This window comes from Quercus robur, chromosome 3 (assembly GCF_932294415.1).
Source record: "Quercus robur chromosome 3, dhQueRobu3.1, whole genome shotgun sequence".
Classification (NCBI taxonomy): domain Eukaryota; kingdom Viridiplantae; phylum Streptophyta; class Magnoliopsida; order Fagales; family Fagaceae; genus Quercus; species Quercus robur.
In genome coordinates, this window is record NC_065536.1 from 3,434,422 (window position 1) to 3,455,194 (window position 20,773).

At 33.1% G+C, this 20,773-nt stretch overlaps 1 pseudogene; it reads right to left on the minus strand.

The window, feature by feature from the left end:
• Positions 1-2,840: 2,840 nt before the first annotated feature.
• On the minus strand, positions 2,841-16,883 carry LOC126716549 (lon protease homolog, mitochondrial-like; annotated as a pseudogene).
• Positions 16,884-20,773: the final 3,890 nt, after the last annotated feature.

Below are 20,773 nucleotides of genomic sequence, written 5' to 3' on the forward strand. Positions count from 1 at the left end.
CACTATTATAAAGTTTCCCCACTTTGTAATCAAAATATAAAAGTGGATAGTTGAACAAACTTTGTGATAAATCATTTCTAAGTGCTTCTGGAGATTCTAAAGTTCTACTTCTTCGTAGTAATTTTCTATCAAAACAAGAAGAGCTGTATCAGTCATTTAGCCTGGAAATAAATTTAGATATTCTCTTTTAGTGTGGAAAAAAGGCATGAAGTAACCTATTGCAACAAAAATATTATTGCAATAACCTATTGCAACAACAAATTTATTGCAGTAGCAACAAAATAATTTGCTGCAATATGTTTCCAATGATTAGTGTGGAAATATTTTATTGTAACAAAACAATTTGTTGCAGTAACCTATTGCAACAAAATAATTTATTGCAATAAGTTTCCCGGTTTACTCCTGCCATATCTATTACAACAAACAAATTGTTGCAATAAGTTATGGCAACAATAGATGAGCATGAAAACTTTGAAATCTCAAAAGCATTTTAAGGATTATTATTCATTAAAAAGTTTATAACAACTAAATTGAATAGGTCAACAAACCTATAATGTCCCCAAAGAAAAGCAATCAACCAATCTAGATAGTTACAAGTTAAATTAAATTCACTTAAACTAGCTTGTATCAATTGTAGCTTTGTAAGCTCTTCTTCTATAACTTGCAAAACATGAGGTGGGATCTAAGACCGTTCAAACCTCGCCCTAAATTTTGCTATAGCATAGTAACAGAGTGATGCCAAGTGAAAATGATGAAATAAACAATTACAAAATGGACCAACATAGCACTTCTATTTTTCCATTAAAATATTACAAAAATGCTTAGTTGGATCAGTATAGCTCTTGACTCAAATAATAACAGTTAAAATCATTTGATTAGAACAAAATACTTCCTTAATTTTCTACAAATACTTCCCACAGAACAAACCAGAAAGTGTTTTTTTGACATTTATCTCCCACCTTGATTCCTACATCAAGACAAGCCAGGAAAATTAGAAGGTGGGCCAAGGTTCAAACAGAGCAAAGTAAATTGATAATCTCTAAAGACGCAACAATGTCGCTACAACTAAGAACTAAGATTCACACATGTATGTATAAACATATGATAGTGGTGCAAATTATTTGCTTTTTGGGTGGAGTCATTTCTTGAATTGCCTTCACAGTGAATTGAAGTTCTTGAATCGCCATGCTTTCAAGTTGCTTATTAAACATGTGCTAGTTCTGTGCAACTTTATTCATTCCAAAAAATCCTTCTACCATGTCTATTACAAGTTTCTCGATTCACTCCCTCCATATCTATTACAACAAAAAAATTGTTGCAATAAGTTATAGCAACAATATATTTCGTTCCAATAAATATTTTAAATAATAATAAAAATATTTTATCGCAACAAATTTATTGCAACTAAATACTATTGTAACAAAATTTTTGTTGCAATAACATATTGCTACATAGCTTATTGCAATAGTGGGCAACGAAATTTTCGCGTTGCAATATGACATTTTTCTTGTAGTGATATTATTTATCGAGTGCTACCTCTATGCAACTCTCTTCGCTCCATCAATTGCTTTTTTAATGAAATCAAGCAATTCAATCATTTCCAATCTAAATAATTGCATGAGCAAATAACACAGAGTTACAAAAGCAATTTGAATGAAGCAATCTACTCTTCAAGATAAAAATATAATGTGTTGATTTCTACCTCATTGTCCACTTGTTCATCGCTCAAAACCGCATCTCTTGTTTCATCCCTTCTTGTTTGTAGCAACATCAAGCAAACGGATCCATTCATTGACTTGGGGGAAATGGCCTCTTAATTTTTTAAAAGAATATCAAAAGTATATCTAGGTACTAATTTTAAGAACTTTAATTTTTTTAACTCATTTCATTAAAAGAAAAGACTTCGGATTGAATGATTATTAGGATCTATCTTAAGCAATACAGATCTTGCAACTGCATAAGCGATCTAAGCACTTTCTTTCATAACATCTCCAAGTTGACCTGTGAGAATGAGGTCCCCTTTCCTCTCTACTTCCTCAATTGCATTAGTCTCTACATACAGGATAGACCCCCCCATGGCAGTCCAAGCAAGACTCATAACTACTCCAACTGGAGTCTGATTATAGAAGCGCTCAGGAGGAAAAATAGGTCCTCCAACAAAATCAGCTAGGTTTGATGTGTCAATCACAACTTTCTCAATAGTCTTAGTTGCTTCACTTTCCTAGATCGTCTTAGTATCTACCAGATCTTGGGAAGAGATTGCAAAAGGTTTGCAATGATTGAACAAAGTGAATCAAAGATGAATTTACCTTCAAAGGTATTTAACCACAGTAGAAAGAGTCATAAAGTGCAGTTTAACAGGTAAACATAAAAAAATATGTGGGACTTGTAAAACCTCTCATAGTTACTATCAAATTGTTTGGTCCTTCGTATTGAACATTTTCACATTATTCATTACAAAAGTAAAGGTATCCTTAAAACATTCCAGGTCTGCTAGCAGTAGGGGATTACAAAGCCTTCTTATAATGAAACCAGATATTGACCCTAGAAAAGAAAGAATTCCATATATTATAAAAACAAATTCAGGTTAGAACATAACTTTCTACAAACATTTTTTTTTATAAAGTTCAACCCTACTAAATTCAAAATGCAATATATATTTTATTCTTACCTAGTTCCAAAATATCCCTACTTTCTTCTATACCTTTGAATCCGAAGGTTGATCAGTTGGGAGGTCAATTGGCATTACATCAGCTTCTACAAAGGGTTGATTAAGAAGTTGGAGAATTATTTGGTAGTCCATAGCAAAAAGTTGTAAACTTCAAATAATCTTTATACATTTAAGCAAACCAGTAGGAATTTAAGCTGCGTCCAACATCCCATGCAATTGCTCCCTACACAAAAAGCAATACAAAGAGAAAGGGGGTATGAATTACACAACTATAAACCATTATGATTAATTATATCTATATTGCTCATCCCAATTTGATATTTATAAACAAACTAAGTAAAACATGGTTTTTAAATCATTTATTCATAACATCTTGTTATGGGCCATCATCTCTTAATAGTAACCTCACTATTATATAGTTCCCCACTTTGTAATCAAAATATAAAAGTGAGTTAAATAAACCTTACGATAAATCTTTTCTAATTGCTTCAAGAGATTCCAAACTCCTGCTTCTCAACAGTAATTCTCTATCAAAACAAGAAGAGTTGCATCGGTCAAATAGATTATAATTTACGAGTTACATAAACAAATGCCTATTCCATTATTGTCAATGAAATTACATGCACACACAATAGAGTGAGAGAGATATCAAACACCTTTTCAGGTTTAATTCCATACGCTTTACATATGTCCTTCTCTAAATAGTTTCTAGCAATGGAAATTTCTCACCAGTCGTATAACCAGCAATATCCATAACCTCCATTCTGTCCAACAGGGGTTTAGATATATTATCCACAACATTTGCTATGCGCACAAACAAAACCTGCAATGTGAAACAAGGTAAGAAGATGCTTAGCAGCCCCAAAATCATCTAAATGATAAGTAAACTCAACATAAAATTCTTGAAGAAATACAACCTCAAATGTTAGCACATCACCACAATGACTAACCTTTGAAAGGTCAATTGGGACATCAATATAGTGGTCTAAGAATTTAGCATTTTGCACAGGATCAAGAAGTTCCAACATAGCACCTACAAGATCACCAAAATGCCCTTTTACCAATTGCTATAAAACAGAACAAATTTGAAGATTAAAATCATTACATTATTTATAGAGGGAGGGGAGTATACTGTTACAAAAAGATTTATTTTGAAATATGAGGAGTTGTGTTGTGCTGTGAAGGTGACCTATAGCTTGAAAAAGTAATGTACAAGGTGAAGACAGAGACCTAAATTGTAGAATCAAGTGCTGCATAAACTACAGTCGTTTAGTGTAAATACTTGTAAAGCTGCTTGTAGTTTAGTTGTGTATTTAATTAGTTGGTTAATAGTGATAGGTGTTAATTGATGATTGTTTCTTAATTGATTGTTAGTTAGTTAGAGGGTTTGTTAGCTTTTTCCCGCTCTATTAGTATATATAAATTCAGAGCTTAGTGTAATTATATTCATTCAAGCATTTTACATACACAATTTCTCTCTCTCTCTCTCTCTCTCTCTCTCTCTCTCTCTCTCTCTCTCTCTCAAAGTTATGACCTCCATAGCCAAAGCTTGAATCTTTGACATGGTATCAGAGCTAACTGGCTCAGCAAGTTCAGTTTTTCATTGCTGTTATCCCAATTTCAACTCTTGCTTTCCTTTTAATCTTTCTTTTGATTCCTAATCAGAATTTCTTTGATTTTAGGTCAGAATTTTGTTTTCTCTGAGCTGAATTTGTACGAAATCTTTCTTGATTTCTCAGTCAATTTAGTTTCAATACTCTTTGAGTTGAATTTGCACGAAATCTTCCTTGATTTCTCAGTCAATTCAATTTCAACCTTCTCTAGGATTCTTCAAGATTTGATTGAATTTCTTTGATTCTTCAAACTTGATTGATCACCAAGTTATATAGCATGGTGTAAGTGTAATAGCATGGTTTTGGCTTGGTTACTCAACTCTCTTACAAAGGATATTTAAGCTAGTGTGATCTACTTTAAGTCTACTAGGGATTTACATACATATAATTTAGATATTCAAATCGATTTCCCAAGACTCGAACCTGGAACTAGTCGAAACACATAAAAAAAAAAAAAAAAAAAATTCGTTAGGGGACGCGCGTCCAAACAAGCCTAACATGGGTGCGCTGACCAAAATGGCATACCTATGCTTCTCAATTCTTGGTTCAGAACCCCATTTCTTATTTTACCTTCCATACCTATCTCCTCCCTTGGTTTCACCATTCTTGAGAAAATTTCACACACTCTACAAAAACAAATAAGAAATCAAAATTCAGAAATTGGAAAAACAAGAGAGAGTGAGAGAGAGAGAAAATAGAAGGGAAGAGGATTTATGATAAAATAAATGCAATCAACAACTTGCCCACTACAACCCATGTCAACTTGCCTCTATTACATTAATCTAAGCTTTTTTTAGTGAGGAATGGAGTGAGAGTGAATTATGAAGAGGAGGTAAGCGAGTGTATTTTTCAATGAGAATAGCTAAAAGTGAGCGAAATTTAGAAAAATGGGGCCCACGAAAATAGTGGAGGGTGGAGAGAGAATTCGTTAAAAACTGGCTAACAACGTTTGTTTGTAGCAGCATCAAGCATGGATGGATCCATTAATGGACTTGGAGGCAATGGCCCCCTAATGTTTTTTTAAAAAAGATTAAAAGTATATATAGGTACTAATTTAAGAACTTAATTTTTTTAACTCATTTCATTCATTAATTTTTTTTTTTTTAAAAAAAATCAGATTTACATACATATAATTTAGATATTCGAATGGATTGCCTGAGACTCGAACCTAAAACTAGTTGAACTGTGTCGGGAAAAAAAAATTGTCAGGGGACACACCTACAACCGCGTCCAGTCCGCACAACGCGTCCCAACGAGTTTTATGTTGGTGTGCTGACCAAATTGGTGCGTCCATGCTTCCCAATTCTTGGTTCAAAAACCCATTTCTTTTAGGGTGGCACTACATTGAAGGTAGGGGTTCAAATGAACCCCCTGACTTGGAAAAATGAAACTTTTATATATAATATATATTTTTTTAAATCTACCCCTACAATAAAAATTTGCACACCCTGAACTTAAGCCCAGTTGAATTTAGCTTCTATACAAGTCCAACAAAAAATTTGTTGGTCTTAAATCTTCAAGAAACCAAAAAGAAAAAAAAAAAAAAACCCATAATCAATCAAAAAAAAAAAAAAATCATAAAAGAAAGCCAAACCAAACCTAAGATAGCAAAACGTACTCCTGCCCTACTTCATTCTCCAAAACCAAAGATCACAAAGACTTAAAAATCCAACCTAGTCTCTGCATCACCCACAATTTGCCACCGCATTGCCTAATCTAACCTAGTAAGGTTGCATCGCCTAATGCTAGTGTGTCCCTGATCCACCACCGCTATCGCTTGATCTCTCAAGCAATCTCAATTCTCATTTAATTTGGTATTTTAATTTCATCTCTCTTTCTCTCACTCTTTTACCGTGTGTGTACTAGTGTAATTAACTAGTTATAGTGTTTTGATAAAAAGCTTTTGAGTTTTAAGTTTTTTCTTTTTCACTTTTGAGTTTGTGACCATCAATTTCTATGCTTGTGTTTATTGTTTGATTGTCTAAGTGTTTTGATATGAAGTTTTTGAGTGGATTTGTCAGGGGGAGCATTAACACTAAAAGGACAATGAAAGTATGAAACAATTACACAATTTAGTCACTTACTCAGTGGGGCCGTGGGACATAAATTAATAAATTAAATTAAAGAATTGTAAAAATATACAAAATAATTGCTCAAAAATGTCTTGTGAATTCAATAAAAGAATTGCAAAGAGTAAAAGATATAAATTAATAAATTAAGGTATTTTAAGCAATATTAATTAATACGGTTTATTGAAAAACACTAGATGATTTATAAGATGTAATTTTAGTAACAATAATTAGTGTGTTCATTGTATTAGGAAAAAAAAATATGTTAAATGAACTTTATAGTTTATCTTCTTTTCTTTTGCTAGTACTATAGACAAATTTGTAATAACAAATGGGAGATCAATAGGATGAATGATTGTGTGGCTGTATACATTGAAAAATATGTCTGATAGGATTGATAATAAAGTTATCATGCAACGATTTCAAAATATGAAATCTCCTAAAAGGCAACCATAAAACTTCAAGTGCTTGAATTTTTTTTTTGTGATGTTATATTCAAGTTCTCTTTTGTTTTAGATTTTATATAGTTTATATTTCTTATTGATCCAATGACGCCTCTAAAAAAAAAAAAAAAAAATCCTAGAGCCGCCACTTCATTTCTTATTTCACCTTCGATACCTATCTCCTACTTCCTGAGTTTCATCATTCTCGAGAAAATTTCAATCACTCTATAGAAAACAATAGAAAATCAAAATTCCCTCCCCAAGTCATGCTTGCATCTTTCATTGCACACGACTTTCTTTATGTATAGATTTAATGCTCGGTACGTTTCCTATAGGGGACTCTAATAAGAAAGTTGAATACTTAGTCGATCAACCTCTACTCTTACTACATAAACATTTCAAATTTTGATGGACGATTCATGACTCATTTGATTATGAATTGTTGCATTTTTTTTTTCTTTTTGAGTTTCACTCAATTCATATATTTCTATTTTTTTTTCAAGTTCAAAAAAATTATATTTTTCCCCACTTAATAATGCCATTGATCATTATAAGAGAATTGCTAATAAAGATTGCAAAATTCCCTTCATTCTAAACATTTAAGGGCAAAAACCTGGTTTGAATTGTTTGAATTATCATTTAGAGTTTACTATAAAAAAATATGTACTTTATTTCTTAAACTGACCATTGTTTTTCCGACGTATATTAAAGATCATATTTGATGAGTTACCAGGGTTTTCAAGATTGCTCTGATAAATCCAAGTTTAGACAAAAATTAATTTTGTGCTCAAAACTACCATGTTATATAGGAAATTAGTTAGATTTGTCAAGAAATGCTTGTCACTATTTTTAATTGGATATGAAAGTTCCACATTTATTTTAACTGGTCCAATGATATATATCTCTTGATGAATTTGTCAAATTGTCTTGAAATTTTATGGAAAGTGTCCAATTTTAATTTAAGGAGCTGGAATTGCATTTTGGAATTGTATTGCCATTGGATCTACCCCACATTACAGATTTTGTCTTTCACTTGGTAGGCCTGCCAGCACACACCTCTTGGCTTCAATCCCATGGTTTGGGCATTCTCTCCACCCCATAGCTTCCACACTTCGGCCCGTGAGTGGCCCTAGGGCCATCTCACAAGCCATTTTGGAGCCCAAACCCTTTGGGACTTAGTTCAGCAGCCTTAAGCCCGAGCACTTCAGCACCTAGAGCTTAGCCCAGGTCCGAAATCTACGTTTTAGGCCTAGCCCCTCGAGCCCTTCTTTAATATTTAGGCTAACCCATCCTTTTTTAAGGTAATTAGGTTCAGCCCACCATTTTGAAATAAAATCCATTTCACTTCTTTATTAACTTTCAGCCCACTTTTAATTAAAAAGGGTCCATGCATGTTTTTCTTTAATTAATAAAAGGCCATCATATTTTCTATATTGCATTTAAATCCATACTTTCTCATATTTTCTTTGTGGCACATCATTTTCTCATATTTACATACTATGTCATATACTTTTTCATATTTTCATTTTGACCCGAAACTTTCCCATATTCATTTTTTGAGCCTAGATTTTTCCCAAAATTTCATTTTGACCGGAACTTTCCTATATTCATATTTTGACCCCAAATCTTTCTTAAATTTCTATAAAGCCTTTTAACTTTTCAAAAATTATGGAGAGGCCCCTCAACCCTTTTGGAAAGTTATTTGGAAGCATTCAAACAGTTTCCAAGGTCTTTTAATCATATTCAAATCCACCTTTTGCTTGTCTTTATTTAAGATAATTTCATTGCAACATGTTTGATGTTTGATTACATGCTATGCTTGAGTGCTTTTTAGCCTTAATAAATTGTTTATGCCTTGATGCTATGTTTTGTGTATTGGGTAGGGTGTGGATCTTTTTTTTTTTTTTTTTTTTTTTTGGGGACAAGGTTCACATCCAAACACTCAATTTCAATAAAGAGTTTGGCATAGAGCTTGTTTGGCCTTTTTACATGCTTTTGTGTTTTCCTTTTCTTAGATCCCTTATCTTGTGATGCTATGTTTGGATGTTCCATGCTTAGATTCATGTTCATCTTTAGATCCATGCATGCCTGCTTAGATCTAGCTTCTTGCATCTTTGCCTGTGACCTTCAGCTCATTAGGCAACCATTTTGGCTTAAACTTGTAAATAAAATTAGGAATAAAATTAAAATACTCCAAGGCTAGGGCTTTAAAATTTTTGTAATTTTTTTCTACTATAACTCCAATTAAGATCCGGTCTAGTTGTTTCCAATAGATTTAGTGCAGCTTATGTACTTATTCATGTGGGATGTAACTGTTATTTCAAATCCTTTACCCAAAAATATGTTATCTTAGATCTGAATCAACATCCTCCATAATACAACCTTGTACAAGCCATCTTTCTTTCAGCCATTAAAGATAAAAAAAAGAAAAAAAAAGAAAAAAAGAAAAAAAGAAAAAGAAAAAAGAAGAAGAAGAGAATTAATGGAAACAAGAGTGTGGAATACAAATTTCAGTTTTAGTTCCAAGATACAATGTAGTAAGAACAAATTTCCTGACACTTACAGAAAAGGCAAGCCTTTCAAGACTTCTTCTGCAAAACAAAATTCATGGAAAATTAATTAAACCTGTGCACTAGAAAATTAGGTTTCACATTTTAAAATTTGTTTAGTAGTCACTAACCTCTTCTACATTAGTAGCTAGTGAATAACTTTCATCTCCTAATAGATTCAAAAAGCAATGTAGCCCGATCACAACAAATATGATATTTAGCATCAAAAAGCCTGGCATGCCATGATCTCTTTTCATCCCCTAATAGATTCAAAGAGCATTGCAGCCTGATCAAATTAAACAAATGTGGTAGTATTTAGCATCAGAAAGCTTGACATGCCAAGATCTCCTTAAGTATGTGAATGCAAATACCAATACCCAATTTCCATCTACATAAATCAAATTTGTAAATGACCACCGCGGGGTATAGCTTGATGGTAAGAGTCCTCAAATTGCTTTACATGGTGAGTGGTTCGAGCAATAGCCTCAGCAAGGCCCTAGTAATATACGTAGTATTACCCATTACTGTCACGTGGCGTGGGGTTGATAAGTCCACACTAGAAACTCCCTTTTTTCATTTAGCCGGAAAAAAAAATCAAATTTGTAAATATAGATATAGACATCAATGACCATTGAAATCACAAATTGTCAAGACCTGTTGTAGTAACCCTTGGATGATTTTGTTGTATGTGCGATTGTTAGATGAGCAACCATTCCCATCCATTTACTCAAACAAATGATAATTTTTTTTTTTATGAACAAGAAATGGGTAGAGGGGGGGTGACCTGAGTTGGTGTCTTTCACCTGGGTGTGATCATAGTGACACTTTACCTAATAAGCCCGGGCCTGCAAAAATATGGAGTAATTTCCTAGGCACTTCCCATTGTGGAATTTGAACTTGGGGCCTCCACCTCCCAATCCCTAAGAAATGAGCCCATGACCACTAGACCAACCACTCCTGGTAGTAAGCAAATGATAATTTTGTTCCAATCATTTACTTATTTTTCATTCTCTTAATTAAGCCCATTATAATTACAAAGTTACCAAATCTCCTTACAAGCTTTTTGTAATACAATTGATAATACATGTTTTTATAGTACTATTAACTTTTAATATTTTAGAAAAAAAGACCCAATTATTTGTTTGTTTATTTATAATTTATTAAAATAATAAATTTTGATTACATCGACAATAATTTTATTTCTCAACTAATACTTCTTGGTGTTTCAATTGAGGCATCTTCAAATATCCTAACCCCATTGTAACTATTGAATTATACTTCATCATGTGGTAGGTAAAAAAAACAATAAGCAAAAACAAAAACTGATAATGAATTGAAAAAGAATCCTCGTCATTCTAGACAAGACAATTTTTTTTTTCTTTTTTTTGTGTGCAAGATTTATCACATCATATCATAGATAAAGAAACTCATGAAATTGTCGCTATTTAAAACTCACAAAATGAATTGAAATTGACTAAAATATCAAAGTGAATTAAATAGACTAAAATGGACTGGAATAGACTAAATGAGACAAAAAAAAAAAAAACCGAATATCCATAAACTCATTCGTATCATGCTTGGTAAATTGATTTGGTCCACAACATTTTAAAGATGAACATGTTGTTATTAGTATTATATGACTAATGGACACTAAGGCACCTCTTTTTTTTAAACTAAATTGAATCAATCACATATTAAAGAGATTAATTAAAATCAAACGAAACCTAAATTTAAGGGACCGAAATTGAAAAATTCCAGGAAAATTGTTACCTTTTATAAATTTCAAGAACCAAGTTCAAACTTTTTAAATTTATAGGCTCAAAATTGAATTCATCCCAAATTTCAAAAAGCCTAAAATTATAAATTATCCTTTAAAAAAAAAAAAAAATTCTCAAATGATAATAAAGACAAATACATATATTATAGTACAAGATTTTAACTGGATTGTTCATTTTCTATTATGATGTGGATCATGTTACTTAGTCAAAAGTCTCACGTGGGATTTGGAGCATGCATGGGTTGGCTGCTAAAGCTGCTAAGTGGATAATGGTAGTTAGGCGACTACCATTTCAGAATGTAAAGAAAAAAAAGTTACACATTGCTACTCTCATTTCATACTTTGCATTCATTTCATTGGAAAGGAAAATAAAATAGAGAAATAAAATTATCCTCTTTTGAGTACTAATTGCACGTCATCAAATCATCATTCTCTTAATTAAAGCAATCACAAGCTTAGATACTTTGATAGTGATGGCTACTAATAGGTCAAAAATATATTGACCCCTTGTGATAAATTAATTAATTAATTAGCCAAATTTATTAATTAGTCAAATTAACATGTAAGATGCGTGGTAGCACAAACAAATCACCAATTAAACTAAGTATGTAGCGGAAATTAAATTGACACGGTGATTTGTTTTCGAATGGGGAAAACCTACACAGCAAAAACCCCACTGGATGATTTCAAGGTCACCACTCCTGAGAATCCACTATTATCAAAACAAGCGGTTACAAGTAAAGGAATCTCAATACCTTATACCAACCTATAGTTGAACCTTTACCCCAATACCCAATGAGACTTGTTCTGTAGTGACAATCTCTCAAGGTCACCACTCCTGAAAATCCACTATTATCAAAACAAGTTGTTACAAGTAAAGGAATTCCAGTACCTTATACTAACCTACAGTTGAACCCTTATCCCAATACCCAATTGGACTTGTTCTGCAGTGACAATCTCTCCTTTCAATGCACGTCTCCCAATACATGACTAATTGCGCAGATCCCAGTACGCGACTTCAATCACCAACTAGAGAAGGATGTTGGCTGCAAAGTTTTTCAGTTCATCACACGATGAAAATCAAGAAGCTCCTTGGTTACAAAACCCTACGGTGTACAAACACAGCAGCTTCTTCAAGAGAGATATGAACTAGGGCAAATTCTATCTCTGGTCACAATTTGCATGAACAAAACTTTGCTTCACACGTGTGTAACTTGTGTCACCTTTGACAGTCCTTAAAATAATCCTTATATATATATATTTAGGGTTGTAAGAAAAGAAAGCCCAAACATATACCCACGGATTGGATGAAAACAGAACTGAAAAATCTGTTATCTATCGAGTAGTTGTCGAGCCACGAGATTCAGACAACTCTCTAAGCCTCAATAGATGCTAGTTGTTGAGCTAGCTGTCGAGATTTAATGAGCAACACTTTCACACTTGATTCTTGGATAGACTTGCATGGTTTTAACACTTGAACTTGAAACCTTGTTTCTTGAAGCATTAAACACATCCTAGATCTACCCAAATACAAGTAAAGTGCGTTTTGTCAAAGGATTAGCCAATTACATAAAATAGTGATATATGTTCCTAACATGTGAATCACATATGTCCTAACAGCTACAAGTAAGAAAAAAAATGGTCTTTGAATTGGACTTGCAATGACCGACATTCTCTTTCAATTTTTTGGTGGAAATATGACCTAACATGGCCCCCCTAATCTCTCAATCTCATTCATCTATTGGGTGGTTCTTTAAGTCTTTAAGGGTGTGCAATTGGATTGTCATTGTGTCATTTTGAATTATTCAAGTTATTAATTACATGAAAACTCACGTGGGTTTTCCCCTATAAATATTTTAAGGTAAGCCAAAGATGATATCTTTGTAGGGTCAATGGAATTTGGAAGTTAATCACTTAGTAATTTCTCTATTCTCTATTGATTATCCTTAAATATGGACCATTCATGAAACACGAGTAGGGTTTTTTCTCCAAGAAAATCTGGATGCTTCTCTCACACACACATCTTGAAGGGTCATGCATTAAATCTTAATGGGCTCCAATTATAATTGGTCATCCTAGTACACCACAAAGTCTTAAAAAGATCTTTCTTAGGGACTTTTCCTTACTCTTCAAATCTTTAGTCATGGTAGGAATTCAAAAAGAGTCTCTTGTAGTAGACTACTCTTGGTCTTTGATTGGTGACAATTAATGATTCTTTCATGATGAATATTGAATCATATCAATGAAAGGCCATAATTAATCATGTCACTCAATTCTGTTTATGCAATCAATCCACACGCGTGGTAGCATGACATAAACAAAATGTATTACTTTCATGTCAAGCATGGGAATTCCTGTTTATCTTTGCATGATTGGTTTTCACTGTCGTTATATCATTGATTCTTGTTCGTGTGTGACATATTCAAGTTCATTTTGAGGTCAGTTTGAATGAACAAAAACTTAAGACTGTATGAAAATCCATTTTAACATGCTAGAATTTGAGTTTTGCTCAGAACAGAGAGTACCAAATCACATTTCTTCTTGCACTTTAATTCAAATGAACAAATCTTCTATTTATATTATCAATTTATCATTCAGGAATTCAAAAAGACTCTCTTTTAGTAATTTAAGGTTTTCAATTTAGTATTTTCATCTAGATTCATCAAATCTTTTCATTAGTTTAAGTACTTTTCACTTTCTCAATGACGTGGTTTTGGTGGAAGTTAATGATATGGATTGGACAAATGATTAATGGAAATTACAGAACTGAAATGAAAAAAAACTTAAAGCAATTAATAAGAGGTTACAATCTATAATTTAAACCTATCATTAACTAATACTAAAAGGTTTTTTTTTTTTTTTTTTTTTTTTTTTTTTTTTTTTTTTGAGTATGATTACTAAAAGGTATTGAACTCTAATATTTTCTAATTCTAATCTTTTCAAATTATGTTCTAATTCTTAAACAAGAACAAATTAACGCAATTTGTGGAAAGTCTTTTATAAAGAATTATTAGTTTCTTCCAATATCCCAATAGTGGTACTCATTTAACACGGCTTTGGGCATGCTCCATTATTATTTGTAAGTTGCACAAACATCCAGTACTTGCTCCATTATTTTCGACTTTAGGTTTGATTCCACACGCTTCATGTGTGCTCTTCTCCAAATGGTCCCAATGAAAGAGGGAAGGAGAATTCGAAGTAGTGACCTCCCCTTCACGAGGGCCTATTGTCACACGCTCTTCATTTCACAATAAGGTAGAGAATAACAAATTTGGACACTTTGATAATACTGCCACCATAAACTCTTACATCCAAGTCCATTAAGAAGGTGTAAAGGGGTGGGCTGTGCTAGTGGTGTTGGGCTGCTTCCTGCTGCACTAAGTCCAAGTTTTCTGGATAAGAGAGTTGGGACCGGCCTAGCTTCAGCTTAAGTTGGTCCGGCTTGTGTGCAAACTAGGCCAAGTTTGTCAAGGACATGTTCACGGCAGGCGAAACTGTTTCAGACAAATTGTGGCAGACAGACATAATAACAATAAAATAAATAGAAAATATCTAGCCACTTAATGGGGAATTGACCAAATAGCCCTTAAAATCAATTACAACAACAATACCAATTATTTTCTTTTTGCAGGAGAGAAAAAGAAATAACAGAGGACATCAAATGTTAATACGCATGGGTTAGTCGAAATATTAGAGGAAATCGACCAGAAATCCAATCCGCAGGAGCAGAGCCACAAAGGGAAGAACGTTCCTCCTCAAAGCAGTCAATCTCTCAGGAAAGAGTCCTGCCATAGAGGTTAACCACCCTGAGGGAAACGAATCTGAGTGGTTTTTCTGCGTAAATACTCTTGAGTTTTTTACAGAGGGCCGAATTTTATGAGGGAGAGAAGGGATCAATTTACCGGTACATGCCTACCGTTCTAATTTTCACACTGTTTCTTTCTTTCACTCGTTTTCTTTGCTATTTCTTTTAAGTTTTCTATTTCTTAATCAAAGTTCCCGTTGTTCCCCCCCTTCTCTCTGTTCACGGCAAGACCCTCCTTTTATAGTGCCTGTCGTGACCCGATTTTACTGTTTTAACCCTTAATTCCCTTTGTCTGGTTTGGGTGTACTGGCCGACCATCACTGTTCCGCTATGTGTCGCCCTCCCATCGCCAGACAAGGAAGAGTATTTTGTTTGCTAGTCTGCCGTGACACCCTTTCTTGCTACGGTCTGGGTTATTTCTCTCTCCCTATCCCTCATGGCATGCACCTAATGGTTCCAACTCAGCTTGCCTCTTTTGGGTAGTAAGCCATCCCAACAAGACGCCTCCCTGAAAGAGCCTGGGCCGGAACCTTCAAAATAGATTTTTCCCCTCTCCCCACCACCAAACCATGCCCTCTGATTCTCTGACCCCCCGACCTCACCATGCTCTGTATTGGCTGAGTATAGGCTGGTGGTGCTTGGGCCTTGCGCGTGCCTTTATTCCATATGTGTCCAAAACTTGCCTGCTGCCCATTCGTCTGCCATGGTTTAGAGGCTCGCCATCCGTGTTTTTTGACCTCTTATGTGGGTTGCTTTTTGTTTTCCCGCTCCTCTCAAGAGCTGGGCTTTATTTGATGATGAGTCTTACATTTCTTTGGCCCATTCCTTGGTTTCCCTTATTTCTTGCAATGTCGTTCTGTTATTCCTGCTGTAATAACTTAATCCTATTGGGCCTCTTTTAGGCCAGCCATTTATTCTTTCTCTCAGTGGCTTGGCATGGCCACTGGTTTGCTTTTATTTATGAGCTCCTATGTCCCTTTTGGCTTTCCCTTGGGCATCCTTGGCCTGTTTGCTTTCTTTGGGCTTCCTCGGCCCTTTTGCTAATTCTACATTCCCATGGGCTTTTTACTAACTTCATTGGGCTTCCCTGATCCAATAACCTTATTCTCATCCTTGGGGTTTATGGGTCTGTCATAAACCTCTTACTTTCTTAGTTTGCATTACTTTGGGCTTGTGGCGGCCCTTTCTCGCTTTTCTATCTCATACACTGCCCATGGGATGCTATTTCTCTCTTTCCGGGCTTCTTCGAGCCCACTTGCCTCTTCAAGACCCATTTGTTTATTTCTTGGGCCTGTGATCCATTATTCCTACTGCTTGGGCCTAATGGTTTTGCTGTCTGCTTTGTCAATTCTTTGTTGCCCTTGTTATTGGGCTTTCTTTCTTTCCACCTGGATTCTCACAAATGGCCCTCAACAGAAGGATAGTACCAATCTAGTATTATAACATAGAAAACCTAATTATAATAAAATTCTTGCAGAAATACAACCTCAAATGTCTACACATCAACATAACTAACCTTTAATAGGTCGATTGAAACATTAAGATTGTGGTCTAGGAAATTAACATTTTGCTCAGATCAAAAGCTCCAACATTGCACTTACCAAATCACCAGCATGCCCCCTTCCCAACTGTCATAAAAAACATCATATTTGAAGATTCAAACCATTTCATTATTTAGAGAGAGAGGGAGTATACTGTTGCTAACGTATTTTTTTAAAGAAAAAACAAAATGAATTTGATTGCTATCTAATACACCATTCATGTGCTAACAAACAAGTAAAAACCTAGTCATACTGTCCTATAAAAGGAAGTCGGAAAACAAAATAAAACAAAATTACTTAGATTTGAGAGTAAATAAGCAAACTAGCCATATATTGACCCTGTCAACCTCATCAATCTAAACAAGAGGGTTACGTGTTCCACATTTTTTAGGCACTGCATCATTTTCTTTAGCATAGCACGCGATGCCCCTGAAAATAAGTTTAGGAGTTCATATACAAGAATCATAATTTCATTGTACGCTTAAATTTTGTGTTAGTGTAAACTGTAAATAAATGTTTAATTACCCTGATTTCATCAACATCGGATAATACTCCAACAGAAATCCAAAATAGCTTGTGATTCAAGGCATGGGCAATTGAACAACCTATGCTCATTTTGCCCACCATTGGTGGGCTAGAGAGACATATTATTTTTCTAGTAGAAAAATATCAATAAGGACTTTTATAAAGAATTTTTAGTTTCTTCCAATATCCCAATAGTGGTACTTATTAAACACATCTTTGTAAAAAACTATCAATTTGATACTTGTTTTTATAACAACTTTAGCTTCAATTGATTTTTTTTTTTTAAAAAAAATACTAATACTACTATAACCATGCCAAAATCATGAAATACTAACCACGTTATTTGCATATTAAATACCTTTTGTGCAAAATGCGGTCACATTTCTATGATGATTTTTCATATGTGGAGTATTTTAAATATAAATAAAAAGTTTTTAAAACTTGGAAATTTAAATGGCGTCTTTTCAATTGAATGCCTCAATTCAGTTTAAAATAACTTCTTTTCAAACATCGCTCAAATTCATGGTTCACAAAAATAGGGCCTAGTCAAGGGTCGACTAGAGACATTTTGGGGCGAGAAGCAAATATAAAATATGTTTTTACTTAATATTTTATAAGATAGACATGAATTTTAAAAAATCCAACCTTTTTATATAATTTAATACATTAATTAGTTTATTTTCATATATTTATGAACATATTTTAAAACTTTTAATTCTAAAAATATTGAAACATTTAGTATCAAAATAAATTTCATATTTTAGATGGTTAGTTTCTTTTGGCAACGTTGGACTTCAATGATTGAACAATGTATTTCAATAATGATCCGGTCTTGAAAATATTGATATGTTTTTTTTGATAGAGAGAGAAAAGAAGAGTAAAATTTTTGGATGATTAAAAAATTTTAAACTCTTAAACTTTTGCAAACATAGTGAAACGTATTCATAAAATGTTGAACATTTGAAAAAATTATAACATTTTAAAAATAATTTATATTTATTAAATTTTTGGTCCTTAATTTTAAAATTTTACATGATAAGATAGGAGAACCATATAATTTCACGTAAGACAAATAGACAAGACAAACTACAAGTTAATAGAATATTTTCCCCCTAAGTGAGAGAACTAAATTTTTTATGTTATTATTATTTTTGTAATACTATAAGAAAAATAGAAATAATATATTCTATTTTAGGGGGCAACCTTCCATTTTAGGGCATTAGGCCATTGCCTAAATGATCTAATGATTCAGCCGCTTTTGTTCTTATGTATTCCACACTATTCAATCCACGTATCATTGTTTGAGCAAACAAAAGGAAATAGAGGAAAGAAGAGGATCATTAGAAGGTGCCATAACAATTGAGATGCAAACAAATATTTATGAGAGCAATGTTTTTACTTTCAGTCATGGGAATTTCCTAAGTGCAGAAAATAGAATTATTACAAGTTTACTGTTTACAACTATAACTACAATGCAGGTTATAAAATGAGACTATATTGTAGAGAAGCCATGACTCATTAGTGGGACACATACACACACAAGCCACCAAGATTCTCTTTCCAAAAAGAGTCAACACAAAAAGAAAGTAAACCAACCCACTTTCTAACAGGTTTCAGTGAAGGGCCCAAGAATCCAAATGTGAGTGATATTAGGAAGATCTATATGAAAGAAAGGAACTTGTCAAGTGCCACTCATGGCTTATAATTATTACTCATGCAAAGCACTTTAGTCTACTAGTACAAAGATTTGGATTTTTAGCACGTGCCATAGAAGATAGAACCATTGCAAGTCTCTCTGCTTTTCGTTTTTTAAATGATAAAAGTACTTGATTGCAAATGAAACCCCAATCTCTCTCACATGGCCCTACTTGGCCATTGCTTCATGCTTTTTCTCTTTCAATCCAATTGTGACAGGGATATTTTTTGAGAGAGAGAGATTACATGATAAAGGGACAAAAGCACAAAAACTGAAAATGTTGATGGACATTATTATTATATATTTGTAGTCTTTGATTGATGATTAGCCCTTAAAAATCAAATAACACGCATGAAAGTGGAAAATGAAGGCCCTGAACAATGATGAACTCTAACTGTCTGTTTAGTTGGGAGAGATAGAAAAGTGAAAGGAGAGAAATTTCTCTCATATATGTTTGGTTTAAAGGATAGAAAAGAAAATAAATGAAAAAATATTTTATTTGGTTGAGAAGAAAAATGAGAGGATAAAAAATGCAATTTGTACAAAAATAAATTTATTCTCATGCCTTTGTTAGATAAAAATAAAATAAAGTAACAAATTAGAGGGCAACAAAAAACTGATGAACCAAAAAAAGAAACCAAAACAAATGAATTTTTTATTTTTTATTTATTTTTTTGAATGAATGAAAAGTACCTAAAAATGACTACAAACTAAGAAGAAAAGTAGAAAACCAAAGGAAAAAAAAAAAAAAGAAATGAGTAAGAGAAAAGACACCAAAAAAAAAAAAAAAAAAAAAAATAAGAAGAAGAAGAAGAAAGAAACATTGTATAGGGGCTTTCACATGGTTTGAACTATGCACGGGGGCTTTTTGGTCCGAATTTTTTGTAATGGTTTTCTCTTCAATTTTATCATCAATTCAAGAAGAAAATATTTTAGTGGGCCTAGGGAGAAAATACCTAGGCACCACCAATTCCATCCTCCCCTTCTCTCCAACCAAATACTCATAAAAATCAATTATCTCTCCACTTTTTCTCCCCCATTTTTATCCCTCCTAAAATCTCCCCAATCAAAACAAACCCTAAGTTATAGGAGAGGGAGAGCGATATTTAAATAGTAAATGCAAAAATTAACACACAAATCTAGCCAAATCTTCAATCAAAATATCAGAGAGCCTCTCAATAATTCTTTTGCTATAGTAATTAAGAGAGAGAGAGATATATATATATATATAGTTATTAATGAGTTCCATGCATGACCACTTTGCAAAGAATGTATTAGAGCACTAAAATTAGGTGTGTCAAATGCTAAATTTTAGCATTTGACACACCAAACGCCAAAAAAACAAGGTTCATGAGGTGTTTCAAATGGTAAAAGTTTTAGCATTTTTAGCATAATTGCTACAGTTCAATTGTATTGTAGCATGTTGTATAGTTAAATAACAATTTTTTATTCTCTATTAAATAACAATTGTATTGTAGCATGAGGTGTTTCAAATTAAATAACAAATTGTACTAGTAGAATTGTAATGTAAAATTGCTAGGGTACAATTTATTTATTTATTTATTTTAATGTGATGTAATGATAAAATAGAAGATCTAATGTATAGCGTATTGTAAAATGATGTGTTAAAATTGATAAAGTAAGTTTTGGTAAAATGGCATTTGACATAGCAAGCTTGATGCTAGTGCTCTAAGAAAAAGAAAAAGAGAGAGAGAGAAAAAAAAAAAAAAAGCATCCATTTTGAGAAGCTACCTATATATAGAAAAAGACCCTGCAGTTGAGCTCTAACTAGGATGTGCATGGATCGGGTTGAGGGGATTTTTTTACCCAATCCACTATGGTGGTTTAAAAAAAATTCAACCTAACCCAACCCATTACATGGGTCGGGTTGAACCCATGAGTTGGACAACTTTTTTTTATTACTATTGTTATTAAATTGAGCAAAAAAAAAAAAGATCATACCTGTCACCTGAGTTGATAAACAAAATATATATTAATATATCATACTAATATTCTGACTCAGTTATACATTAATATATGAACTAATATATATTATTAATATATGAACTAATATATATTAATAT